This window comes from Myotis brandtii, unplaced genomic scaffold, assembly GCF_000412655.1.
Source record: "Myotis brandtii unplaced genomic scaffold, ASM41265v1 scaffold653, whole genome shotgun sequence".
NCBI lineage: Eukaryota > Metazoa > Chordata > Mammalia > Chiroptera > Vespertilionidae > Myotis > Myotis brandtii.
The window spans coordinates 751,254-768,018 of NW_005370535.1; positions in this window are offsets into that span (position 1 = coordinate 751,254).

A 16,765-nucleotide genomic window follows, 5' to 3' on the forward strand; every position below is an offset into this window, starting at 1 on the left:
ATCCTTCCAGCCTGTGCCCATCCACCCCCATGCATCTATGCATTCAAGGTCTTTGGTTGATTATCTCCCACCTACCCATCCCTCCGGGATTCCCCTCTGGGATTCCGCACTCTGTTCCATACTTTCATGTCTCTGGATCCACTCTGTCTTTCCCTGACTATTTCACTCAGCATGATACTGTCCAGGTCCCTCCATGCTGTCTCAGAGGGTAAGAGATTTTTTTTTTTTTTTACCATTGCATAGTATTCTATGGTGTACATGTACCACAGCTTTTTTATTAACTCGTCTACTGATGGGCACTTGGGCTGTTTCCAGATCTCAGCTATTGTAAATTGTGCTGCTATCAACAAAGTGGTGCATACCTTCTTTCTGATTGGTGCTTCGGGTTTCTTAGGGTATATTCCTAGAAGTGGGATGACTGGGTCAAATGGCAGATCCATATTTAACTATTTGAGGGAACTCCATACTGTTTTCCATAGTGGCTGCACCAGTCTGCATTCCCACCAGCAGTGCACTAGGGTTCCCTTTTCTCCACATCCTTGCCAGCACTTGACTTTTGTTGATTTGTTGATGATAGCCATTCTGACAGGTGTGAGATGGTACCTCATTGTCCTTTTGATTTTCATCTCTAGGAAGAATAGAGACTTTGAGCATTCTTTCATATGTCTCTGGGCCATCAGTATGTCCTCTTGGAGAAGTGTCTATTTAGGTGCTTTCCCAATTTTTAATTGAATTGTTTTTCTTCCTTTTGTTAATTATATGAGTTCCTCATATAATCTGGATAGTAACCCTTTATCAGATGTATCATTGCCAAATATGTTCTCACATAGAGTGGACTACCTTATCGTCTTGTTGATGGTTTCCTTTGCTGTGCAGAAGCTTGTATTTTGATGTAGTCCCATTTGTTTATTTTCTCCTTTGTTTCCTTTGCCCTAGGAGATGTATCCATAAACATATTGTTGCAAGAGATGTCTGAGATTTCGCTTTCTGTGGTTTCTTCTAGGACTTTTAAGGTTAACCGACTTACATTTAAGCTTTTTATCCATTTTGTGTTTATTCTTGTGTGTGGTGTATGTTGGTGGTTAGTTTCATTTTTTTGCATGTATGTGTCTAATTTTCCCAGCACCATTTATTGAAGAGACTGTCTTCACTCCATTGTATACTCTTGCCTCCTTTGTCAAATATTAATTGTTTGTAATGGCTTGGGTTGATTTGTGAGGTCTCTTTTTTGTTCTTTTGATCTATATGCCTATCCTTGTGCCAGTACCAGGCTGTTTTGATTATGATGGCTTTGTAGTATAACTTGAAATATCTGTTATTGTGATTCCTCCAACTTTGCTCTACTTTCTTGAGATTGCTGTAGCGATTGGGTCTTTATTGGTTCCACATAAATTATTGAAGTATTTGTTCTAGATCTGTGACATATGCGGTTGGTATTTTAATATAGGGATTGCATTGAATCTGTAGCTTGCCATAGATAGTGTGGATATTTTAATAAGGCTGATTCTACTAACCCATGAACGTGGTATATTCTTCCACCTGTTTTTATCTCCTTCGGTCTCTTTTTTCAGAGTCCTGTAGTTTACGGAATACAGGTCTTTTGCCTCCTTGGTTAAGTTTATTCCTAAGTATCTAAATTTTTATATTGCAGTGGTGAATGGGAATGCTTGTTTTTTTTCTCTTTCTGAGAATTCATTATTGTTGTATAAAAAGGCCATTGATTTTTGGGTGTTGATTTGGATCCTGCTTCAATGCCAAATTCATGGATTAAATATAGTAGATTTAGGTGGAGTCTTCAGGGTTTACTATGCACAATATCATGTCCTTTTCCAATAATGAGAGTTTTACTTATTCCTTTCCAATTTGATGCTGGTTTTTTTCTTCTTGTTGTTGTCTGATTGCTATGGCTAGGACTTCCAGGGCTATGTTGAATAAGAGTGGTGAAAGCGGACATCCCTGTCTTATTCCTGTTCTTAGGCAAAATGGTTTTTGTTTTTGCCCATTGAGTTTGATGTTCACTGTAGGTCTGTTATATATGGCCTTCATCATGTTGAGATATGATCCCTGTATTCCCATGTTGCTGGAAGTTTTTATAAAAAATGGCTGTGGGTTTTCATGGAATGTACTTTCTGCCTCTATTTATAAGATCATGTGATTTTTGCCTTTCAGTTGTGATTATCACGTTTTTTGATTTGCAAATATTTTACCAGCCTTCTATCACCAGAATAAATTCCACTGGGTAATGGGGTATGATCTTTTTAATATATTGCTCCATGCGATTTGCTAATTTTTTTTTTTTTGAGGATTGTAGCAACTATGTTCATCAGGGATATTGGCCTGTAATTCATCTTCTTTGTAGTGTCTTTATATTGTTTTGGAATTAGAGTAATGCTGGCCTCATAAAAGAGGTTGGAAGTGTTCCTTCCTCTTGGATATTTTGGAAAAGTTTGAGAAGTATAGATGTTAGTTCTTCTTTGATGATTTGGTAAAACACCCTTGTGAAGCCATCAGACCCACCCGGGCCTTTATTTGCTGGGAATTTTTTGATTATTGCTTCTACTTCATCAGTTGTTGTTGGCCTGTTCAGGTTTTTTTTTATTCTTCCTGATTCAGTTTTGGGAGATTGTATTTTTTTAGGAATTTGTCACTTTCATATACATTGTCCAGATTGTTGGCATATAGGTGTTCATCGTATTTCCTTACAATCCTTTGTATTTCTGTGGAGTCAGTGGTTAGTTCTAAAGTGGTTAGCTTTGATTTCAGATTGTATTTATTGGGGTCCTCTCTCTTTGTTACTTGATACGTCTGGCTAACGGTTCATCAATTTTGTTTATCCTTTCACAGAACCAGCTCTTTTAAAAAAAAATAATTCTTTATCGTTGAAACTATTATGTATGTCCCTTTTTCCCTCTCATTGCATCCCTGCAGCCTGCCTCCGTCCAACCCCGTGGATATCTATATATATATCTTTGGTTGATTACCTCCCACACACCCACACTCCGGGGCCTTCCTTCTGAGATTCCACACTCTGTTCCATGCTTCCTTGTCTCTGGATCTACGCCATTCATCAGTTTGTTTTGTTACTTAGATTCCACATATGAGTGCGATCATGTGATACTTGTCTTTCTCTGACTTATTATTTCACTCATGATACTATCCAGGTCCCTCCATGCTGTCTCAAAGGGTAAGAGAATTCTTTTTTACCACTGCATAGTATTCCATGGTATAAATGTACCACAGCTTTTTTTAATTGGATTGTTTGTGTTACTTCTGTTAAATTATATGAGTTCCTCATATAATCTGGATATTAACCCTTTATCAGATGTGTCATCATTGCCAAATATGTTCTCCCAGACAGTGGGCTCGCTTTTCGTCTTGTTGATGGTTTCCTTTGCTGTGCAGAAGCTTGTATTTTAACGTAGTCCCATTTGTTTATTTTCTCCCTTGCTTCCTTGGCCCTAGGAGATGTATCTGTAAACATATTGCTGCAAGAGATGTCTGAGATTTTGCTGCCTATGGTTTCTTCTAGGACTTCTAATATTAACTGACTTACATTTATGTCTTTTTTCCTTTTGTGTTTATTCATGTGTAGGGTGTATGTTAGTGGTTAGTTTCATTTTTTGCATGTATGTGTCCAATTTCCCCAGCACCATTTATTGAAGAGACTGTGTTGACTCTATTGTACACTCTTGCCTCCTTTGCCAAACATTAATTGTGCATAATGTCTCAGGTAGATTTGTGAGATCTCTGTTCTGTTCCTATGATCTGTATCCTGTCCTTGTGGCATTGCCGGGCTGTTTTGATTACGGTAGCTTTGTAGTATAACTTGAAATATCTTTTATTGTGATTCCTCCAACTTTGCTCTTCTTTCTGGAGATTTTTTACAGCTATTCGGGGTCTCTTTTGGTTCCATGTAAATTTTTGAAGTATTGGTTCTAGATCTGTGAAAAATGTGGTTGGTATTTTAATAGCAATTGCATTGAATCTGTAGCTTGCCATGGATAGTATGGACTTTTTTATGATGTTGATTCTACCAACCCATATACACGGCATATTCTTTCACCAGTTTTTACCTTCTTCGGTCTCTTTTTTCAGCATCCTGTGGTTTTCAAAATACAGATCTTTTGCCTCCTTGGTTAAGTTTATTCCTATGTATCTTAATTTTTTTGTTGCAATGGTACATAGGATTGATTGTTTAGTTTTTCTTTCTGAGAATTCATTACTGGTGCATAAAAAAGCCATTGATTTTTGGGTGTGATTTTGTATCCTGCTCCACTGCCAAATTCATGGATAAAATCTAGTAGTTTTGGTGGAGTCTTCGGGGTTTTCTATGTACAATGTCATGTCCTGTGCAAATAATGAGAGTTTTACTTCCTCCTTTCCAATTTGGTGCTGTTTTTTTCTTTTTCTTGTTTGATCTCTGTGGCTAGGACTTCCAGGGCTATGTTGAATAAGAGTGGTGAAAGCGGACATCCCTGTCTTGTTCCTGTTCTTAGGGGAAATGGTTTTAGCTTTTGCCCATTGAGTATGATGCTTATCTAGGTTTGTCATATGTGGCTTTCATCATGTTGAGATATGCCCCCTCTATTCCCAGTTTGTAGGTAGTTTTTATCAAGATTGGGTGTAGGATTTCGTTGAAAGCTTTTTCTGCATCTATTGATAAGATCATGTGATTTTTGCCTTTCATTTTCTTTATGTGATGTACCACGTCTATTGTTTTGGAATATTGTACCAGCCTTGCATCTCCAGAATAAATACCACTTGGTCATGGAGTATGATTGTTTTAACATACTTCTACATGCAATTTGGTAATATATTGTTGAGGATTTTAACAACCATGTTCATCAGGTATATTGGCCTGTAATTTTTTTTCTTTGTAGTATCTTTATCTGGTTTTGGAATTAGGGTAATGCTGGCCTCATAAAAAGAGCTTGGAAGTGTTCCTTCCTCTTGGATATTTTGGAATATTTTGAGGAGTATAGATGTTAATTCTTCTTTGAAGGTTTGATAAAACTCCCGGACCAGGGCTTTTGTTTGCTGGGAATTTTTTTATTACTGCTTCTATTTCATCAGTTGTTGTTGGCCTATTCAGATTTTCTGATTCTTCCAGATTCAGTTTTGGGAGGTTATATTTTTCTAGGAATTTGTCCATTACATCCACATTGTCCAACTTTTTGGCATATAGTTGTTCATTGGATTTCCTTACAATCCTTTGTATTTCTGTGGTGTCAGTGGGTAGTTTTCCGCTTTGGTTTCTGATTTTATTTATTGGGGTCCTCTCCATTTCCTGATGAGGTTGGATAACGGTTTATCAATTTTATTTATCCTTTCCAAGAACCAGCTTTTTTTAAAAAAAGAAATGATAATAATTCTTTATTTTTGAAAGTATTACATATGTCCCTCTTTCCTCCCCGAATTGAATCCTCCAGGCTGCCTTTGTCCACCCCTTGGATATATGTATAGATCTTTGGTTGATTACTTCCCACCCACCCACCTACCCTTCCCGGCCTCCCCTTAGTTCCATGTTTCCATGTGTCTACATCCACTCCACTCATCAGTTTGCTTTGTTACTTAGATTTCACATATGAGTGCAATGATGTGATACTTGTCTTTCTCTTACTGACTTATTTCACTGAGCATGATACTGTCGAGATCCCTTCATGCTGTCTCAGAGGGTAAGATATATTTTTTTTTTACTGCTGCCTAGTATTCCATGGTGTACATGTACCACAGCTTTTTTATCCACTCATCTACTGATGGGCACTTGGGCTGTTTCCAGATCTTAGCTATTGTAAACTGTGCTGCTATGAACATCTTGACTCTATGGTATGCTCTTGCCTCCTTTGCCAAACATTAATTGGCTTAGGTTGATTTGTGATGTCTCTGTTCTGTTCCTTTGATCTCTATGCCTGTCCTAGTGGCAGTGCCGGGCAGTTTTGATTACGGTGGCTTTGTAATATAACTTGAAATATCTGTTATTGTGATTCCTCCAACGTTGCTCTTCTTTCTCAAGATTGCTGCAGCTATTCGAGGTCTCTTTCGGTTCCATATAAATTTTTGAAGTATTTTTTCTAGGTCTGTGAAATATGCTGTTGGTATTTTAATAGAGCTTGCATTGAATCTGTAGTTTGCCATGGGTAGTATGGACATTTTAATGATGTTGATTTTACCAACCCATATACATTGCATATTCTTCCACCTGTTTTTATCTCCTTCGGTCTCTTTTTTCAGCGTCCTGTAGTTTTCCAAATACAGGTCTTTTGCCTCCTTGGTTAAGTTTAGTCCTAAGTATCTTAGATTTTTTTGGTGCAGTGGTACATGGGATTGCTTTTTTAGTTTCTCTTTCTGAGAATTCATTACTGGTGTGTAAAAAAGCCATTGATTTTTGGGTGTTGATTTTGTACCCTGCTCCATTGCCAAATTCATGGATTAAATCTAATAGTTTTTTGGTGGATCTGCAGGGTTTTCTATCTACAATGTCATGTCCTGTGCAAATAATGAGAGTTTTACTGTGTGGACAAAAGGAGCGTCATGCTAACCTGAAAAGCTCAGGGGAGGCCTGCGTGGCAGTCTTGCAAACTCAGAGACCTAAAATAACCACAAAAGATGGTCTGAAAATTAAATATTTCACTACAAACAGGTTATGGTGGGTAGTCATGTCCTAGGCCTGTATTTTCCCTGACAAAGATCAACTTAGATCTTTACTGAGCCCATTTGTCTTTTTGCCTCTAAGATAACATATTTGTGAAATGTCTGGGTAATTTTGTAAAACTATCCTGTATCCATCTATGTAAAAGAAGCACAAGTCCATCATTTCACTTTTTACCCTCCCACTTCCTTAATCTATCACCAATGAATTTCATGTAACCCACATGCGTCCCTGTCCTTTGATCACAATGTATAGATGCAGATGTAACCCGCCATTCTCCAGAGCATTATCTCAATTCGTTGAGGTTCTGCTTCCCGGCATATGTCCACAGTTTGGCTCAAATAAACTCACAAATTCTTTACAGGTCTGAATGCTTTTTACGTTAACAACTTCCTCTTTTCCAACTTAGTGCCGTTTTTTCTCCCTTCTTGTTTGATCTCTGTGGCTAGGACTTTCAGGGCTATGTTGAATAAGAGTGGTGAAAGCAGACATCCCTGTCTTGTTCCTGTTCTTACGGGAAATAGTTTTAGTTTTTGCCCATTGAGTATGATGCTTATCTAGCTTTGTCATATGTGACCTTCATCATGTTGAGATATGATGTTTGCTGGGAGTTTTTATCAAGATTGGGTGTAGGATTTCGTTGAAAGCTTTTTCTGCATCTATTTATAAGATCATGTGATTTTTGTCTTTCATTTTCTTTATGTGATGTACCACGTCTATTGATTTGGGAATATTGTACCAGCCTTGCATCCCTGGAATAAATACCACTTGGTCATGGAGTATGATTGTTTTAACATAGTGCTGCATGCAATTTGGTAATATTTTGTTGAGGATTTTAGCAACCATGTTCATCAGGTATATTGGCCTGTAATTCTCTTTCTTTGTAGTGTCTTTATCTGGTTTTGGAATTAGGGTAATGCTGGCCTCATAAAAAGAGCTTGGAAGTGTTCCTTCCTCTTGGATATTTTGGAATAGTTTGAGGAGTATAGTTGTTAATTCTTTTTTGAAGGTTTGATAAAACTCCCAGACCAGGCATTTTGTTTGCTGGGAGTTTTTTGGTCACTGCTTCTATTTCATCAGTTGTTGTTGGCCAATTCAGGTTTTTTGATTCTTCCTGATTCAGTTTTGGGAGACTATTTTTCTAGGAATTTGCTCATTTCATCCACATTGTCCGGCTTGTTGGCATATAGTTGTTCATTGGATTTCCTTACAATCCTTTGTATTTCTGTGGTGTCAGTGGGTAGTTTTCTGCTTTGGTTTCTGATTTTATTTATTGGCGTCCTCTCTCTTTGTTTCTTGATGAGTTTGGATAACCGTTTATCAATTTTGTTTATCCTTTCAAAGAACCAGCTCTTTTTTTAAAAAAGTTAATACTAATTCCTTATTTTTGAAAGTATGACATATGTCCCTCTTTTCCCCCCAATTGAATTCTCCAGGCTGCCTTTGTCCACCCGTATGGATAGATGTATAGATCTTTGGTTGATTACCTCCCTCCCATCCACCCTCCCCAGCCTCCCCTCTGAGATTCCACATTCTGTTCCCTGCTTCCATGTGTCTGGATCCACTCCGTTCATCAGTTTGCTTTGTTACTTAAATTTCACATATGAGTGCAATGATGTGATACTTGTCTTTCTCTTACTGACTTATTTCACTGAGCATGATACTGTCCATATCCCTCCATGCTGTCTCAGAGGGTAAGAAATTCGTTTTTTTTTTCTTTTTTTTACTGCTGCATAGTATTCCATGGTGTACATATACCACAGCTTTTTTTATTAACTCGTCTCCTGATGGGCACTTGGGATGTTTTCAGATCTTAGCTATTGTAAATTGTGCTGCTATGAACTAGGGGTGCGTACATTCTTTCTGATTGGTGCTTCGGGTTTCTTAGGATATATTCCTAGAAGTGGGATCACTGGGTCAAATGGCAGATCCATATTTAATTATTTGAGGGAACTCCATGCTGTTTTCCATAATGGCTGCACCAGTCTGCATTATTCCCACCAGTGCACTAGGGTTCCCTATTCTCCACATCCTCGCCAGCACTTGTCTTTTGTTGATTGGTTGATGGTAGCCATTCTGACAGGTGTGAGATGGTACCTCATTGTCCTTTTGATTTGCATCTCTAGGATGAATAGAGACTTTGAGCATGTTTTCACATGTCTGTGGGCCATCTTCATGTCCTCTTTGGAGAAGTGTCTATTTAGGTGCTTTGCCAATTTTTTAATTGGATTGTTTTTCTTCCTTTTATTAAGTTGTCTGAGTTCCTTATATATTCTGGGTATTAACCCTTTATCAGATGTGTCATCATTGCCAAATATGTTCTCCCAGACAGTGGGCTCCCTTTTGTCTTGTTGATGGTTTCCTTTGCTGTGCAGAAGCTTGTATTTTGATGTAGTCCCATTTGTTTATTTTCTCCTTTGTTTCCTTTGCCCTAGGAGATGTATCCGTAAACATATTGCTATGAGAGATGTCTGAGATTTTGCTGCCTATGGTTTCTTCTAGGACTTTTAAGGTTAACGGACTTACATTTACGTCTTTTGTGTGTGTGTGTGTTTATTCTTGTGCAGGGTGTATGTTGGTGGTTAGTTTCATTTTTTGTATGTATGTGTCCAATTTCCCCAGCACCATTTATTGAAGAGACTGTCTTGACTCCATTGTACACTCTTGCCTCCTTTGCCAAACATTAGTTGTGTGTAATGGCTTAGGTTGATTTGTGATATCTCTGTTCTGTTCCTTTGATCTCTATCCTGTCCTTGTGGCATTACCGGGCTGTTTTGATTACGGTGGCTTTGTAGTATATCTTGAAATAACTGTTATTTTTTTTTAAATATATTTTATTGTTTTTTTTTACAGAGAGGAAGGGAGAGGGAGAGGGATAGCGAGTTAGAAACATCGATTCAGCTGCCTCTTGCACGCCCCCTACTGGGGATGTGCCTGCAACCCAGGTACATGCCCTGGACCGAAATCGAACCTGGGACCCTTGAGTCCGCAGGCCGACTTTCTATCCGCTGAGCCAAACCAGCTAGTGCATAACTGTTATTTTGATTCCTCCAACTTTGCTCTTGTTTCTGGATATTTTTGCAGTGATTCGGGGTCTCTTTTTGGTACTATATAAATTTTTGAAGTATTTGTTCTAGATCTGTGAAATATGCAGTTGGTATTTTGATAGGGATTGCATTGAATCTGTAGCTTGCCGTAGGTAGTATGGACATTTTTATGATGTTGATTCTACCACCCCATGAACATGATATATTCTTCCACTTGTTTCTATCTCCTCCGGCCTCTTTTTTCAGCATACTGTAGTTTTCCAAATACAAGCCTTTTGCCTCCTCGATTAAGTTTAGTCCTAAATATTTTAATTGTTTTGTTGCAATGGTACATGGGGTTGCTTTTTTAGTTTCTCTTACAAAGAATTCATTACTGGTGTGTAAAAAAGCCATTGATTTTGGGGTGTTGATTTTGTATCCTGTTCCATTGCCAAATTTATGGATTAAATCTGATAGTTTTTTGGTGGAGTCTTCAGGGTTTTCTAAGCACTATGTCATGTCCTGTGCAAATAATGAGAGTTTTACTTCCTCCTCTTCAATTTGATGCCGTTTTTTTCTTCTTCTTGTCTGATCTCTGTGGCTAGGACTTCCAGTGCTATGTTGAATAAGAGTGGTGAAAGCGGACATCCCTGTCTTGTTCCTGTTCTTAGGGGAAATGGTTTTAGTTTTTGCCCATTGAGTATGATGTTCACTGTAGGTTTGTCATATATGGCCTTTATCATGTTGAGATACACTCCCTCTATTCCCAGTTTGCTGGGAGTTTTTATCAAGATTGGTGTAGGATTTCATTGAAAGCCTTTTCTGCATCTATTTATAAGATCACGTGATTTTTGTCTTTCAATTTGTTTAAGTAATGTACCACATTTATTGATTTAGGAATATTGTACCAGCCTTGCATCCCTGGAATAAATACCACTTGGTCATGGAGTATGATTATTGTTTTAACATAGTGCTGCATGCAATTTGGTAAATTTGTTGAGGATTTTTAGCAACCATCTTCATCGGGGATATTGGCCTGTGATTTTTTTTCTTTGTAGGGTCTTTATCTGGTTTTAGAATTAGGCTAATGCTGGCCTCATAAAACAAAGTTGGAAATGTTCATTCCTCTTGGATATTTTGGAATATTTTGAGGAGTAGAGGTGTTAGTTCTTCTTTGAAGGTTTAATATAACTCCCAGACCAGGGCTTTTGTTTGCTTGGAGTTTTTTGATTACTGCTTCTATTTTATCAGTTGTTGTAGGCCCATTCAGGTTTATTTATTCTTCCTGATTCAGTTTTGGGAGACTGTATATTTCTAGGCATTTGTCCATTTCATCCACATTGTCCAGCTTGTTGGCATATAGTTGTTCATAGGATTTCCTTACAATCCTTTGTATTTCTGTGTTGTGAGTGTGTAGTTCTCCACTTTGGTTTCTGATTTTATTTATTTGGGTCCTCTCTTTTCATTTCTTGATGTGTTTGGATAACGGTTCATCAATTTTGTTTATCCTTTCAAAGAACCAGCTATTTTAAAAAATAATAATAATAATAATTCTTTATTTTTGAAAGTATTACATATGTCCCACTACCAGCCCCGCCCCTCCCCCATTGAATCCTCCAGGCTGCCTTTGTCCACCCCCATGGATATATTTCTTGGTCTTTGGTTAATCACCTCCCATCAACGCACCCTCCCCGGCCTCCCCTCTGAGATTCCACACTCTGTTCCCTGCTTCCATGTCTCTGTATCCACTCCGTTCATCAGTTTGTTTTGCAACTTAAATTCCACATATGAGTGAGATCATGTGATACTTGTCTTTCGCTGACTATTTCACTCAGCATGATACAGTCCAGGTCCCTCCATGCTGTCTCAGAGGTTAAGAGATTCTTCCTTTTTTTTTTTTTACTGCTGCCTAATATTCCAGAGTGTAAATATACTGTGTCTTTTTTATCGACTCACCTACTGATGGGCACTTGGGCTGTTTCCAAGTCTTAGCTATTGTAAATTGTGCTGCTATGAACTAGGGGTGCATACCTTCTTTCTGATTGGTGCTTCGGGTTCTTAAGATATATTCCTAGAAGTGGGATGACTGGGTTAAATGACAGATCCCTATTTAATTTCTTGAGGGAACTCCATGCTGTTTTCCATAATGGCTGCACCAGTCTGCATTCCCACCAGCAGTGCACTAGGGTTCCCTTTTCTCCACATCCTCGCCAGGACTTGTCATTTGTTGATTGGTTGATGGTAGCCATTCTGACAGGTGTGAGATGGTACCTCATTGTCCTTTTGATTTGCATCTCTATGAGGAATAGAGACTTTGAGCATGTTTTCACATATCTGTGGGCCATCAGTATGTCCTCTTTGGAGAAGTGTCCATTTAGGTGCATTCCCAATTTTTAATTGGATTGTTTTTCTTCCTTTTGGTAAGTTTTTTGAGTTCCTTATATATTCTGGATATTAACCCTTTATCAGATGTGTCATCATTGCCAAATATGTTCTCACAGACAGTGGGCTCCCTTTTCGTCTTGTTGATGGTTTCCTTTGCTGTGCAGAAGCTTGTATTTTGATGTAGTCCCATTTGTTTATTTTCTCCTTTGTTTCCTTTGCCCTAGGAGATGTATCCGTAAACATATTGCTGCAAGAGATGTCTGAGATTTTGCTGCCTATAGGATTTCTTCTAGGACTTTTAAGGTTAACTGACTTAAATTTAAGTTTTTTATCCATTTTGAGTTTATTCTTGTGTAGGGTTATGTTGGTGGTTAGTTTCATTTTTTTGCATTTATGTGTCCAATTTTCCCAGGACGCTCTTTCCTCCTTTGCTAAACATTAGTTGTGTGTAATGGCTTAGGTTGATTTGTGATATCTCTGTTCTGTTCCTTTGATCTCTATGCCTGTCCTAGTGGCAGTGCCGGGCAGTTTTGATTACGGTGGCTTTGTAATATAACTTGAAATATCTGTTATTGTGATTCCTCCAACTTTGCTCTACTTTCTTGAGATTGCTGTAGCGATTGGGTCTTTATTGGTTCCACATAAATTATTGAAGTATTTGTTCTAGATCTGTGACATATGCGGTTGGTATTTTAATATAGGGATTGCATTGAATCTGTAGCTTGCCGTTGGTAGTATGGACATTTTAATGATATTGATTCTACCAACCCATATACACTGCATATTCTTCCACCTGTTTTTATCTCCTTCGGTCTCTTTTTTCAGCGTCCTGTAGTTTTTCAAATACAGGTCTTTTGCCTCCTTGGTTAAGTTTAGTCCTTTGTATCCTAATTGTTTTGTTGCAATGGTACATGGGGTTGCTTTTTTAGTTTCTCTTTCTGAGAATTCATTATTGGGTATATAAAAACGCCATTGATTTTGGGGTGTTGATTTTGTATCCTGCTCCATTGCCAAATTCATGGATTAAATCTAGTAGTTTTGGTGGAGTTTCAGAGTTTTCTATGTACAATGTCATGTCCTGTGCAAATAATGAGAATTTTACTTCTTCCTCTCCAATTTGATGCCGTTTTTTAATTCTTCTTATTTGATCTCTGTGGCTAGGACTTCCAATACTATGTTGAATCAGACTTGTGAAAGCGGACATCCCTTTCTTGTTCCTGTTCTTAGGGGAAATGGTTTTAGTTTTTGCCCATTGAGTATGATGTTCACTGTAGGTTTGTTGTATATGGCCTTCATCATGCTGAGATATTCTCCCTCTATTCCCACTTTGCTGGGAGTTTTTATTAAGATTGGGTGTAGGATTTCATTGAAAGCTATTTCTGCATCTATTTATAAGATCACGTGATTTTTGTCTTTCATTTTCTTTATGTGATATACCATGTCTATTGTTTTGGGAATATTGTACCAGCCTTGCATCCCCAGAATAAATACCACTTGGTCATGGAGTATGATTATTGTTTTAACATAGTGCTGCATGCAATTTGGTATTATTTTGTTGAGGATTTTAGCAACCGTGTTCATCAGGTATATTGGCCTGTAATTCTCTGGTAGTGTTTTTATCTGGTTTTGGAATTAGGGTAATGCTGGCCTCCTAAAACGAGGTTGGAAGTGTTCATTCCTCTTGGATTTTTTGGAACCGTTTGAGGCGTATAGATGTTAATTCTTCTTTGAAGGTTTGGTAAAACTTCCAGACCAGGGCTTTTGTTTGCTTGGAGTTTTTTGCTTACCGCTTCTATTTCATCAGTTGTTGTTGGCCAATTCAGGTTTTTTGATTCTTCCTGATTCAGTTTTGGGAGACTGTATTTTTCTAGGAATTTGTCCACTTCATCCACATTGTCCAGCTTGTTGGCATATAGTTGTTCATAGGATTTACTTACAATCCTTTGTATTTCTGTGTTGTGAGTGTGTAGTTCTCCACTTTGGTTTCTGATTGTATTTTTTGGGGTCCTCTCTCTGTGTTTCTTGATGAGTCTGACCTAGGGTTCATCTATTTTGTTTATCCTTTTAATGCACCGTCTCTTGGTTTCATTGTTTTTTTAATTGTTTTTCAGTCTCTATGCCATTTATTTCTGCCTTATTCTTTATTATTTCTTCCTTCTACTTTCTCTGGGCTTTTCTTATTCTTCCTTTTCTTTTTCTTGTTGTTGTATGGTGAAATAGTTTATTGTTGATTTTCCTTGTTTTTTGAAGTAGGCCTGTGGTGCCATGAACTTCCCTCTCTGGGCTGTGTCTCAGAGATTTGGGGTTGTTATATGTTCATTTTCATTGTTTTCAGTGCAGGTTTTTCTTTCTTTCTTGATTTCTTTGATGACCCATGCATTGTTTAATAACATGCTATTTAGTCTCCATGTGTTTGAATGTTTTTCAGTGTTTTTATATTGTTGATTTCTAATTTCATTCCACTGTGATCTGAGAAGATGGTTGATGTTATTTCAGTCTTCTTGAACTTGTAGAGATTTGTTTTGCATCCTAACTTGTGGTCTATCTTTGTGAATCATACTTGTGCACTTGAGAGAATGTATATTCTGCAGCTTTGAGGTGAAATGTTCTAGGAATATCAATTAAATCCATCTGATCCAGTATGTTCCTTGGAGTTATTGTTTCCTTGTTAAGTTTTTGTTTGGAATAGGTATCCAGTGAAGTCAGCAGGGTGTTAAAGTCCCCTACTATGATTGTATTGTTGTCTATCTCTTTCTTAAAATCCTCTAGAAGTTTTTTTAAAATATATATTTAGGTGTTCCTATATTGGGTACATATATGTTTACCAGGGTTATATCCTCTTGTTGGATCGATCCCTTCAGTATTATGTGGTGACCTTTGCTGTCTCTTCTGAGGGCCTTATTTTGAAGTCTATTTTGTCAGATATGAGTAGTGCTACTCCAGCTTTTTTCTTTTCTACTTGCATGTGAAATTTTTCCCTTCCTTCACACTCATCCTGTGTGTGTATTTTATTGTCAGGTGGGTCTCTTGTAGACAGCATATAGTTGGGTCATGTTTTTGTAACCATTTAGCTACTGTATGCCTTTTTATTGGAGCATTTAATCCACTTAGGGTTATTGTGGTAGGTGCTTGTTTATTGCCATTTTAATTCTGTATGCCTACGTTTCGCTTCCTGTTTCCTCATCTCATTACAGCAGTCTCTTTAGCATTTCTTGTAATGCTGGCTTGGTGGTGATGTACTCCTTTAGCCTTTTTTTCTGGAAAGCTCTCTATTTGACCATCTATTTTGAATGATAGCCTTGCTGGATATAGTAATCTTGGTCTCAGATCCTTGCTTTCCATTACCTTGAGTACTCCATGCCATTCCCTCAGGCCTGTAGAGTTTATGATGAGAAATCAGGTGTCAGCCTTATGGGACTCCTTTGTAGGATACTGTTTTCTTTTCTCTTGCTGCCTTTAAGATTCTATCTTGGTCTTTAATTTTTGGCATTTTAATTATGATGTGTCTGGGTGTGGGCCTATTTGAGTTCTTCTTGCTTGGGGTTCTCTGTGCCTCTTGGACTTGTGTGACTTTTTCCTGTACCAGGTTGGAGAAGTTTTTTGCCATTATTTCTTCAAATATGTTCTCTATGCCTTTCTCCCTTTCTGCCTCTTCTGGTACACCTGCTATTCTAATATTGTTATGTTTCTCATTGTCCCATAGCTCCCTTAAGCTGTCTTCCTTTTTTTACATTGATTTTTCTTTATGGTTCTCTGATTGAGTGCTTTTTTTCAACCCTGTCTTCTAATTCACTGATTCGATCCTCAGCTTCCCCTCATCTGCTGTTTATTCCTTCCTATCCTTTCTTTATTTGTGCGATGTCACTCCTTATTTCTGTTTTCATAGTTACTATATCTTTTCTCATGCTGTTGAGCATCTTACCATCATTATTCTGAACTGTGTATCAGATAATTTCTTATCTCCCTTTTATTTATCTCTTCTGGAGAATTCTCTTGTACTTTCATTTGGGGGTTGTTTCTTTATCTCCTCCTTTTGGCTGCTTGTTTGGGTTTGTGACTCTATATTAGGTAGATCTGCTATGCTTCTCTGTCTCTGATGCTGGACAGTGTCAAACTCTGTTTTTGATTAATTAGGTGAGGCAAAGAATCAAAGACTCCAGACACTACCTCTGCTTACAGACTGATAGGATTTTTGTCTTGAATTGACCTCAGGCAATAGTCCACAGTTATGGCAAGAGTTTTTTTTAACAGGGTGGGGCAATTGCTTCTGCTAGGAGGCTAATTTTCATTCTCAGTCTCTTAGTGGACCTGAGCAACTCTGCACCGTGGGACAAGGCATTTTCCAATAGGGTGGATCAGCTGTCTTCCCCCGAGGCAAGGTCACCTGTATAGCAAATGTCTGTGTGAGAAAGATGACCTCCTCAGTGTGAGGGAATGACTCAGCACAGGAAACTAGGCTGTCTGCCTTCTGAGCTGTAACCCCAGAGCCCCCAGTCATGTCTTCTGCTCACACAGTTCCAGTCCATTCTGCCCTCCCTCTGCTGGAGCACAAGGTGGCTCCACAGGGAATTTTGTGAGTTGGCCCTTTAAGAGAGTGCCTGAATTTCCAGCCATCTCTCCCTGGCAGACAACAACCCTGCTGCTTTTCACAGCCAGGTGTTATGTGGGCACTCTTTTCAGTTATGTTGCTCTCTGCTGGGGGCCC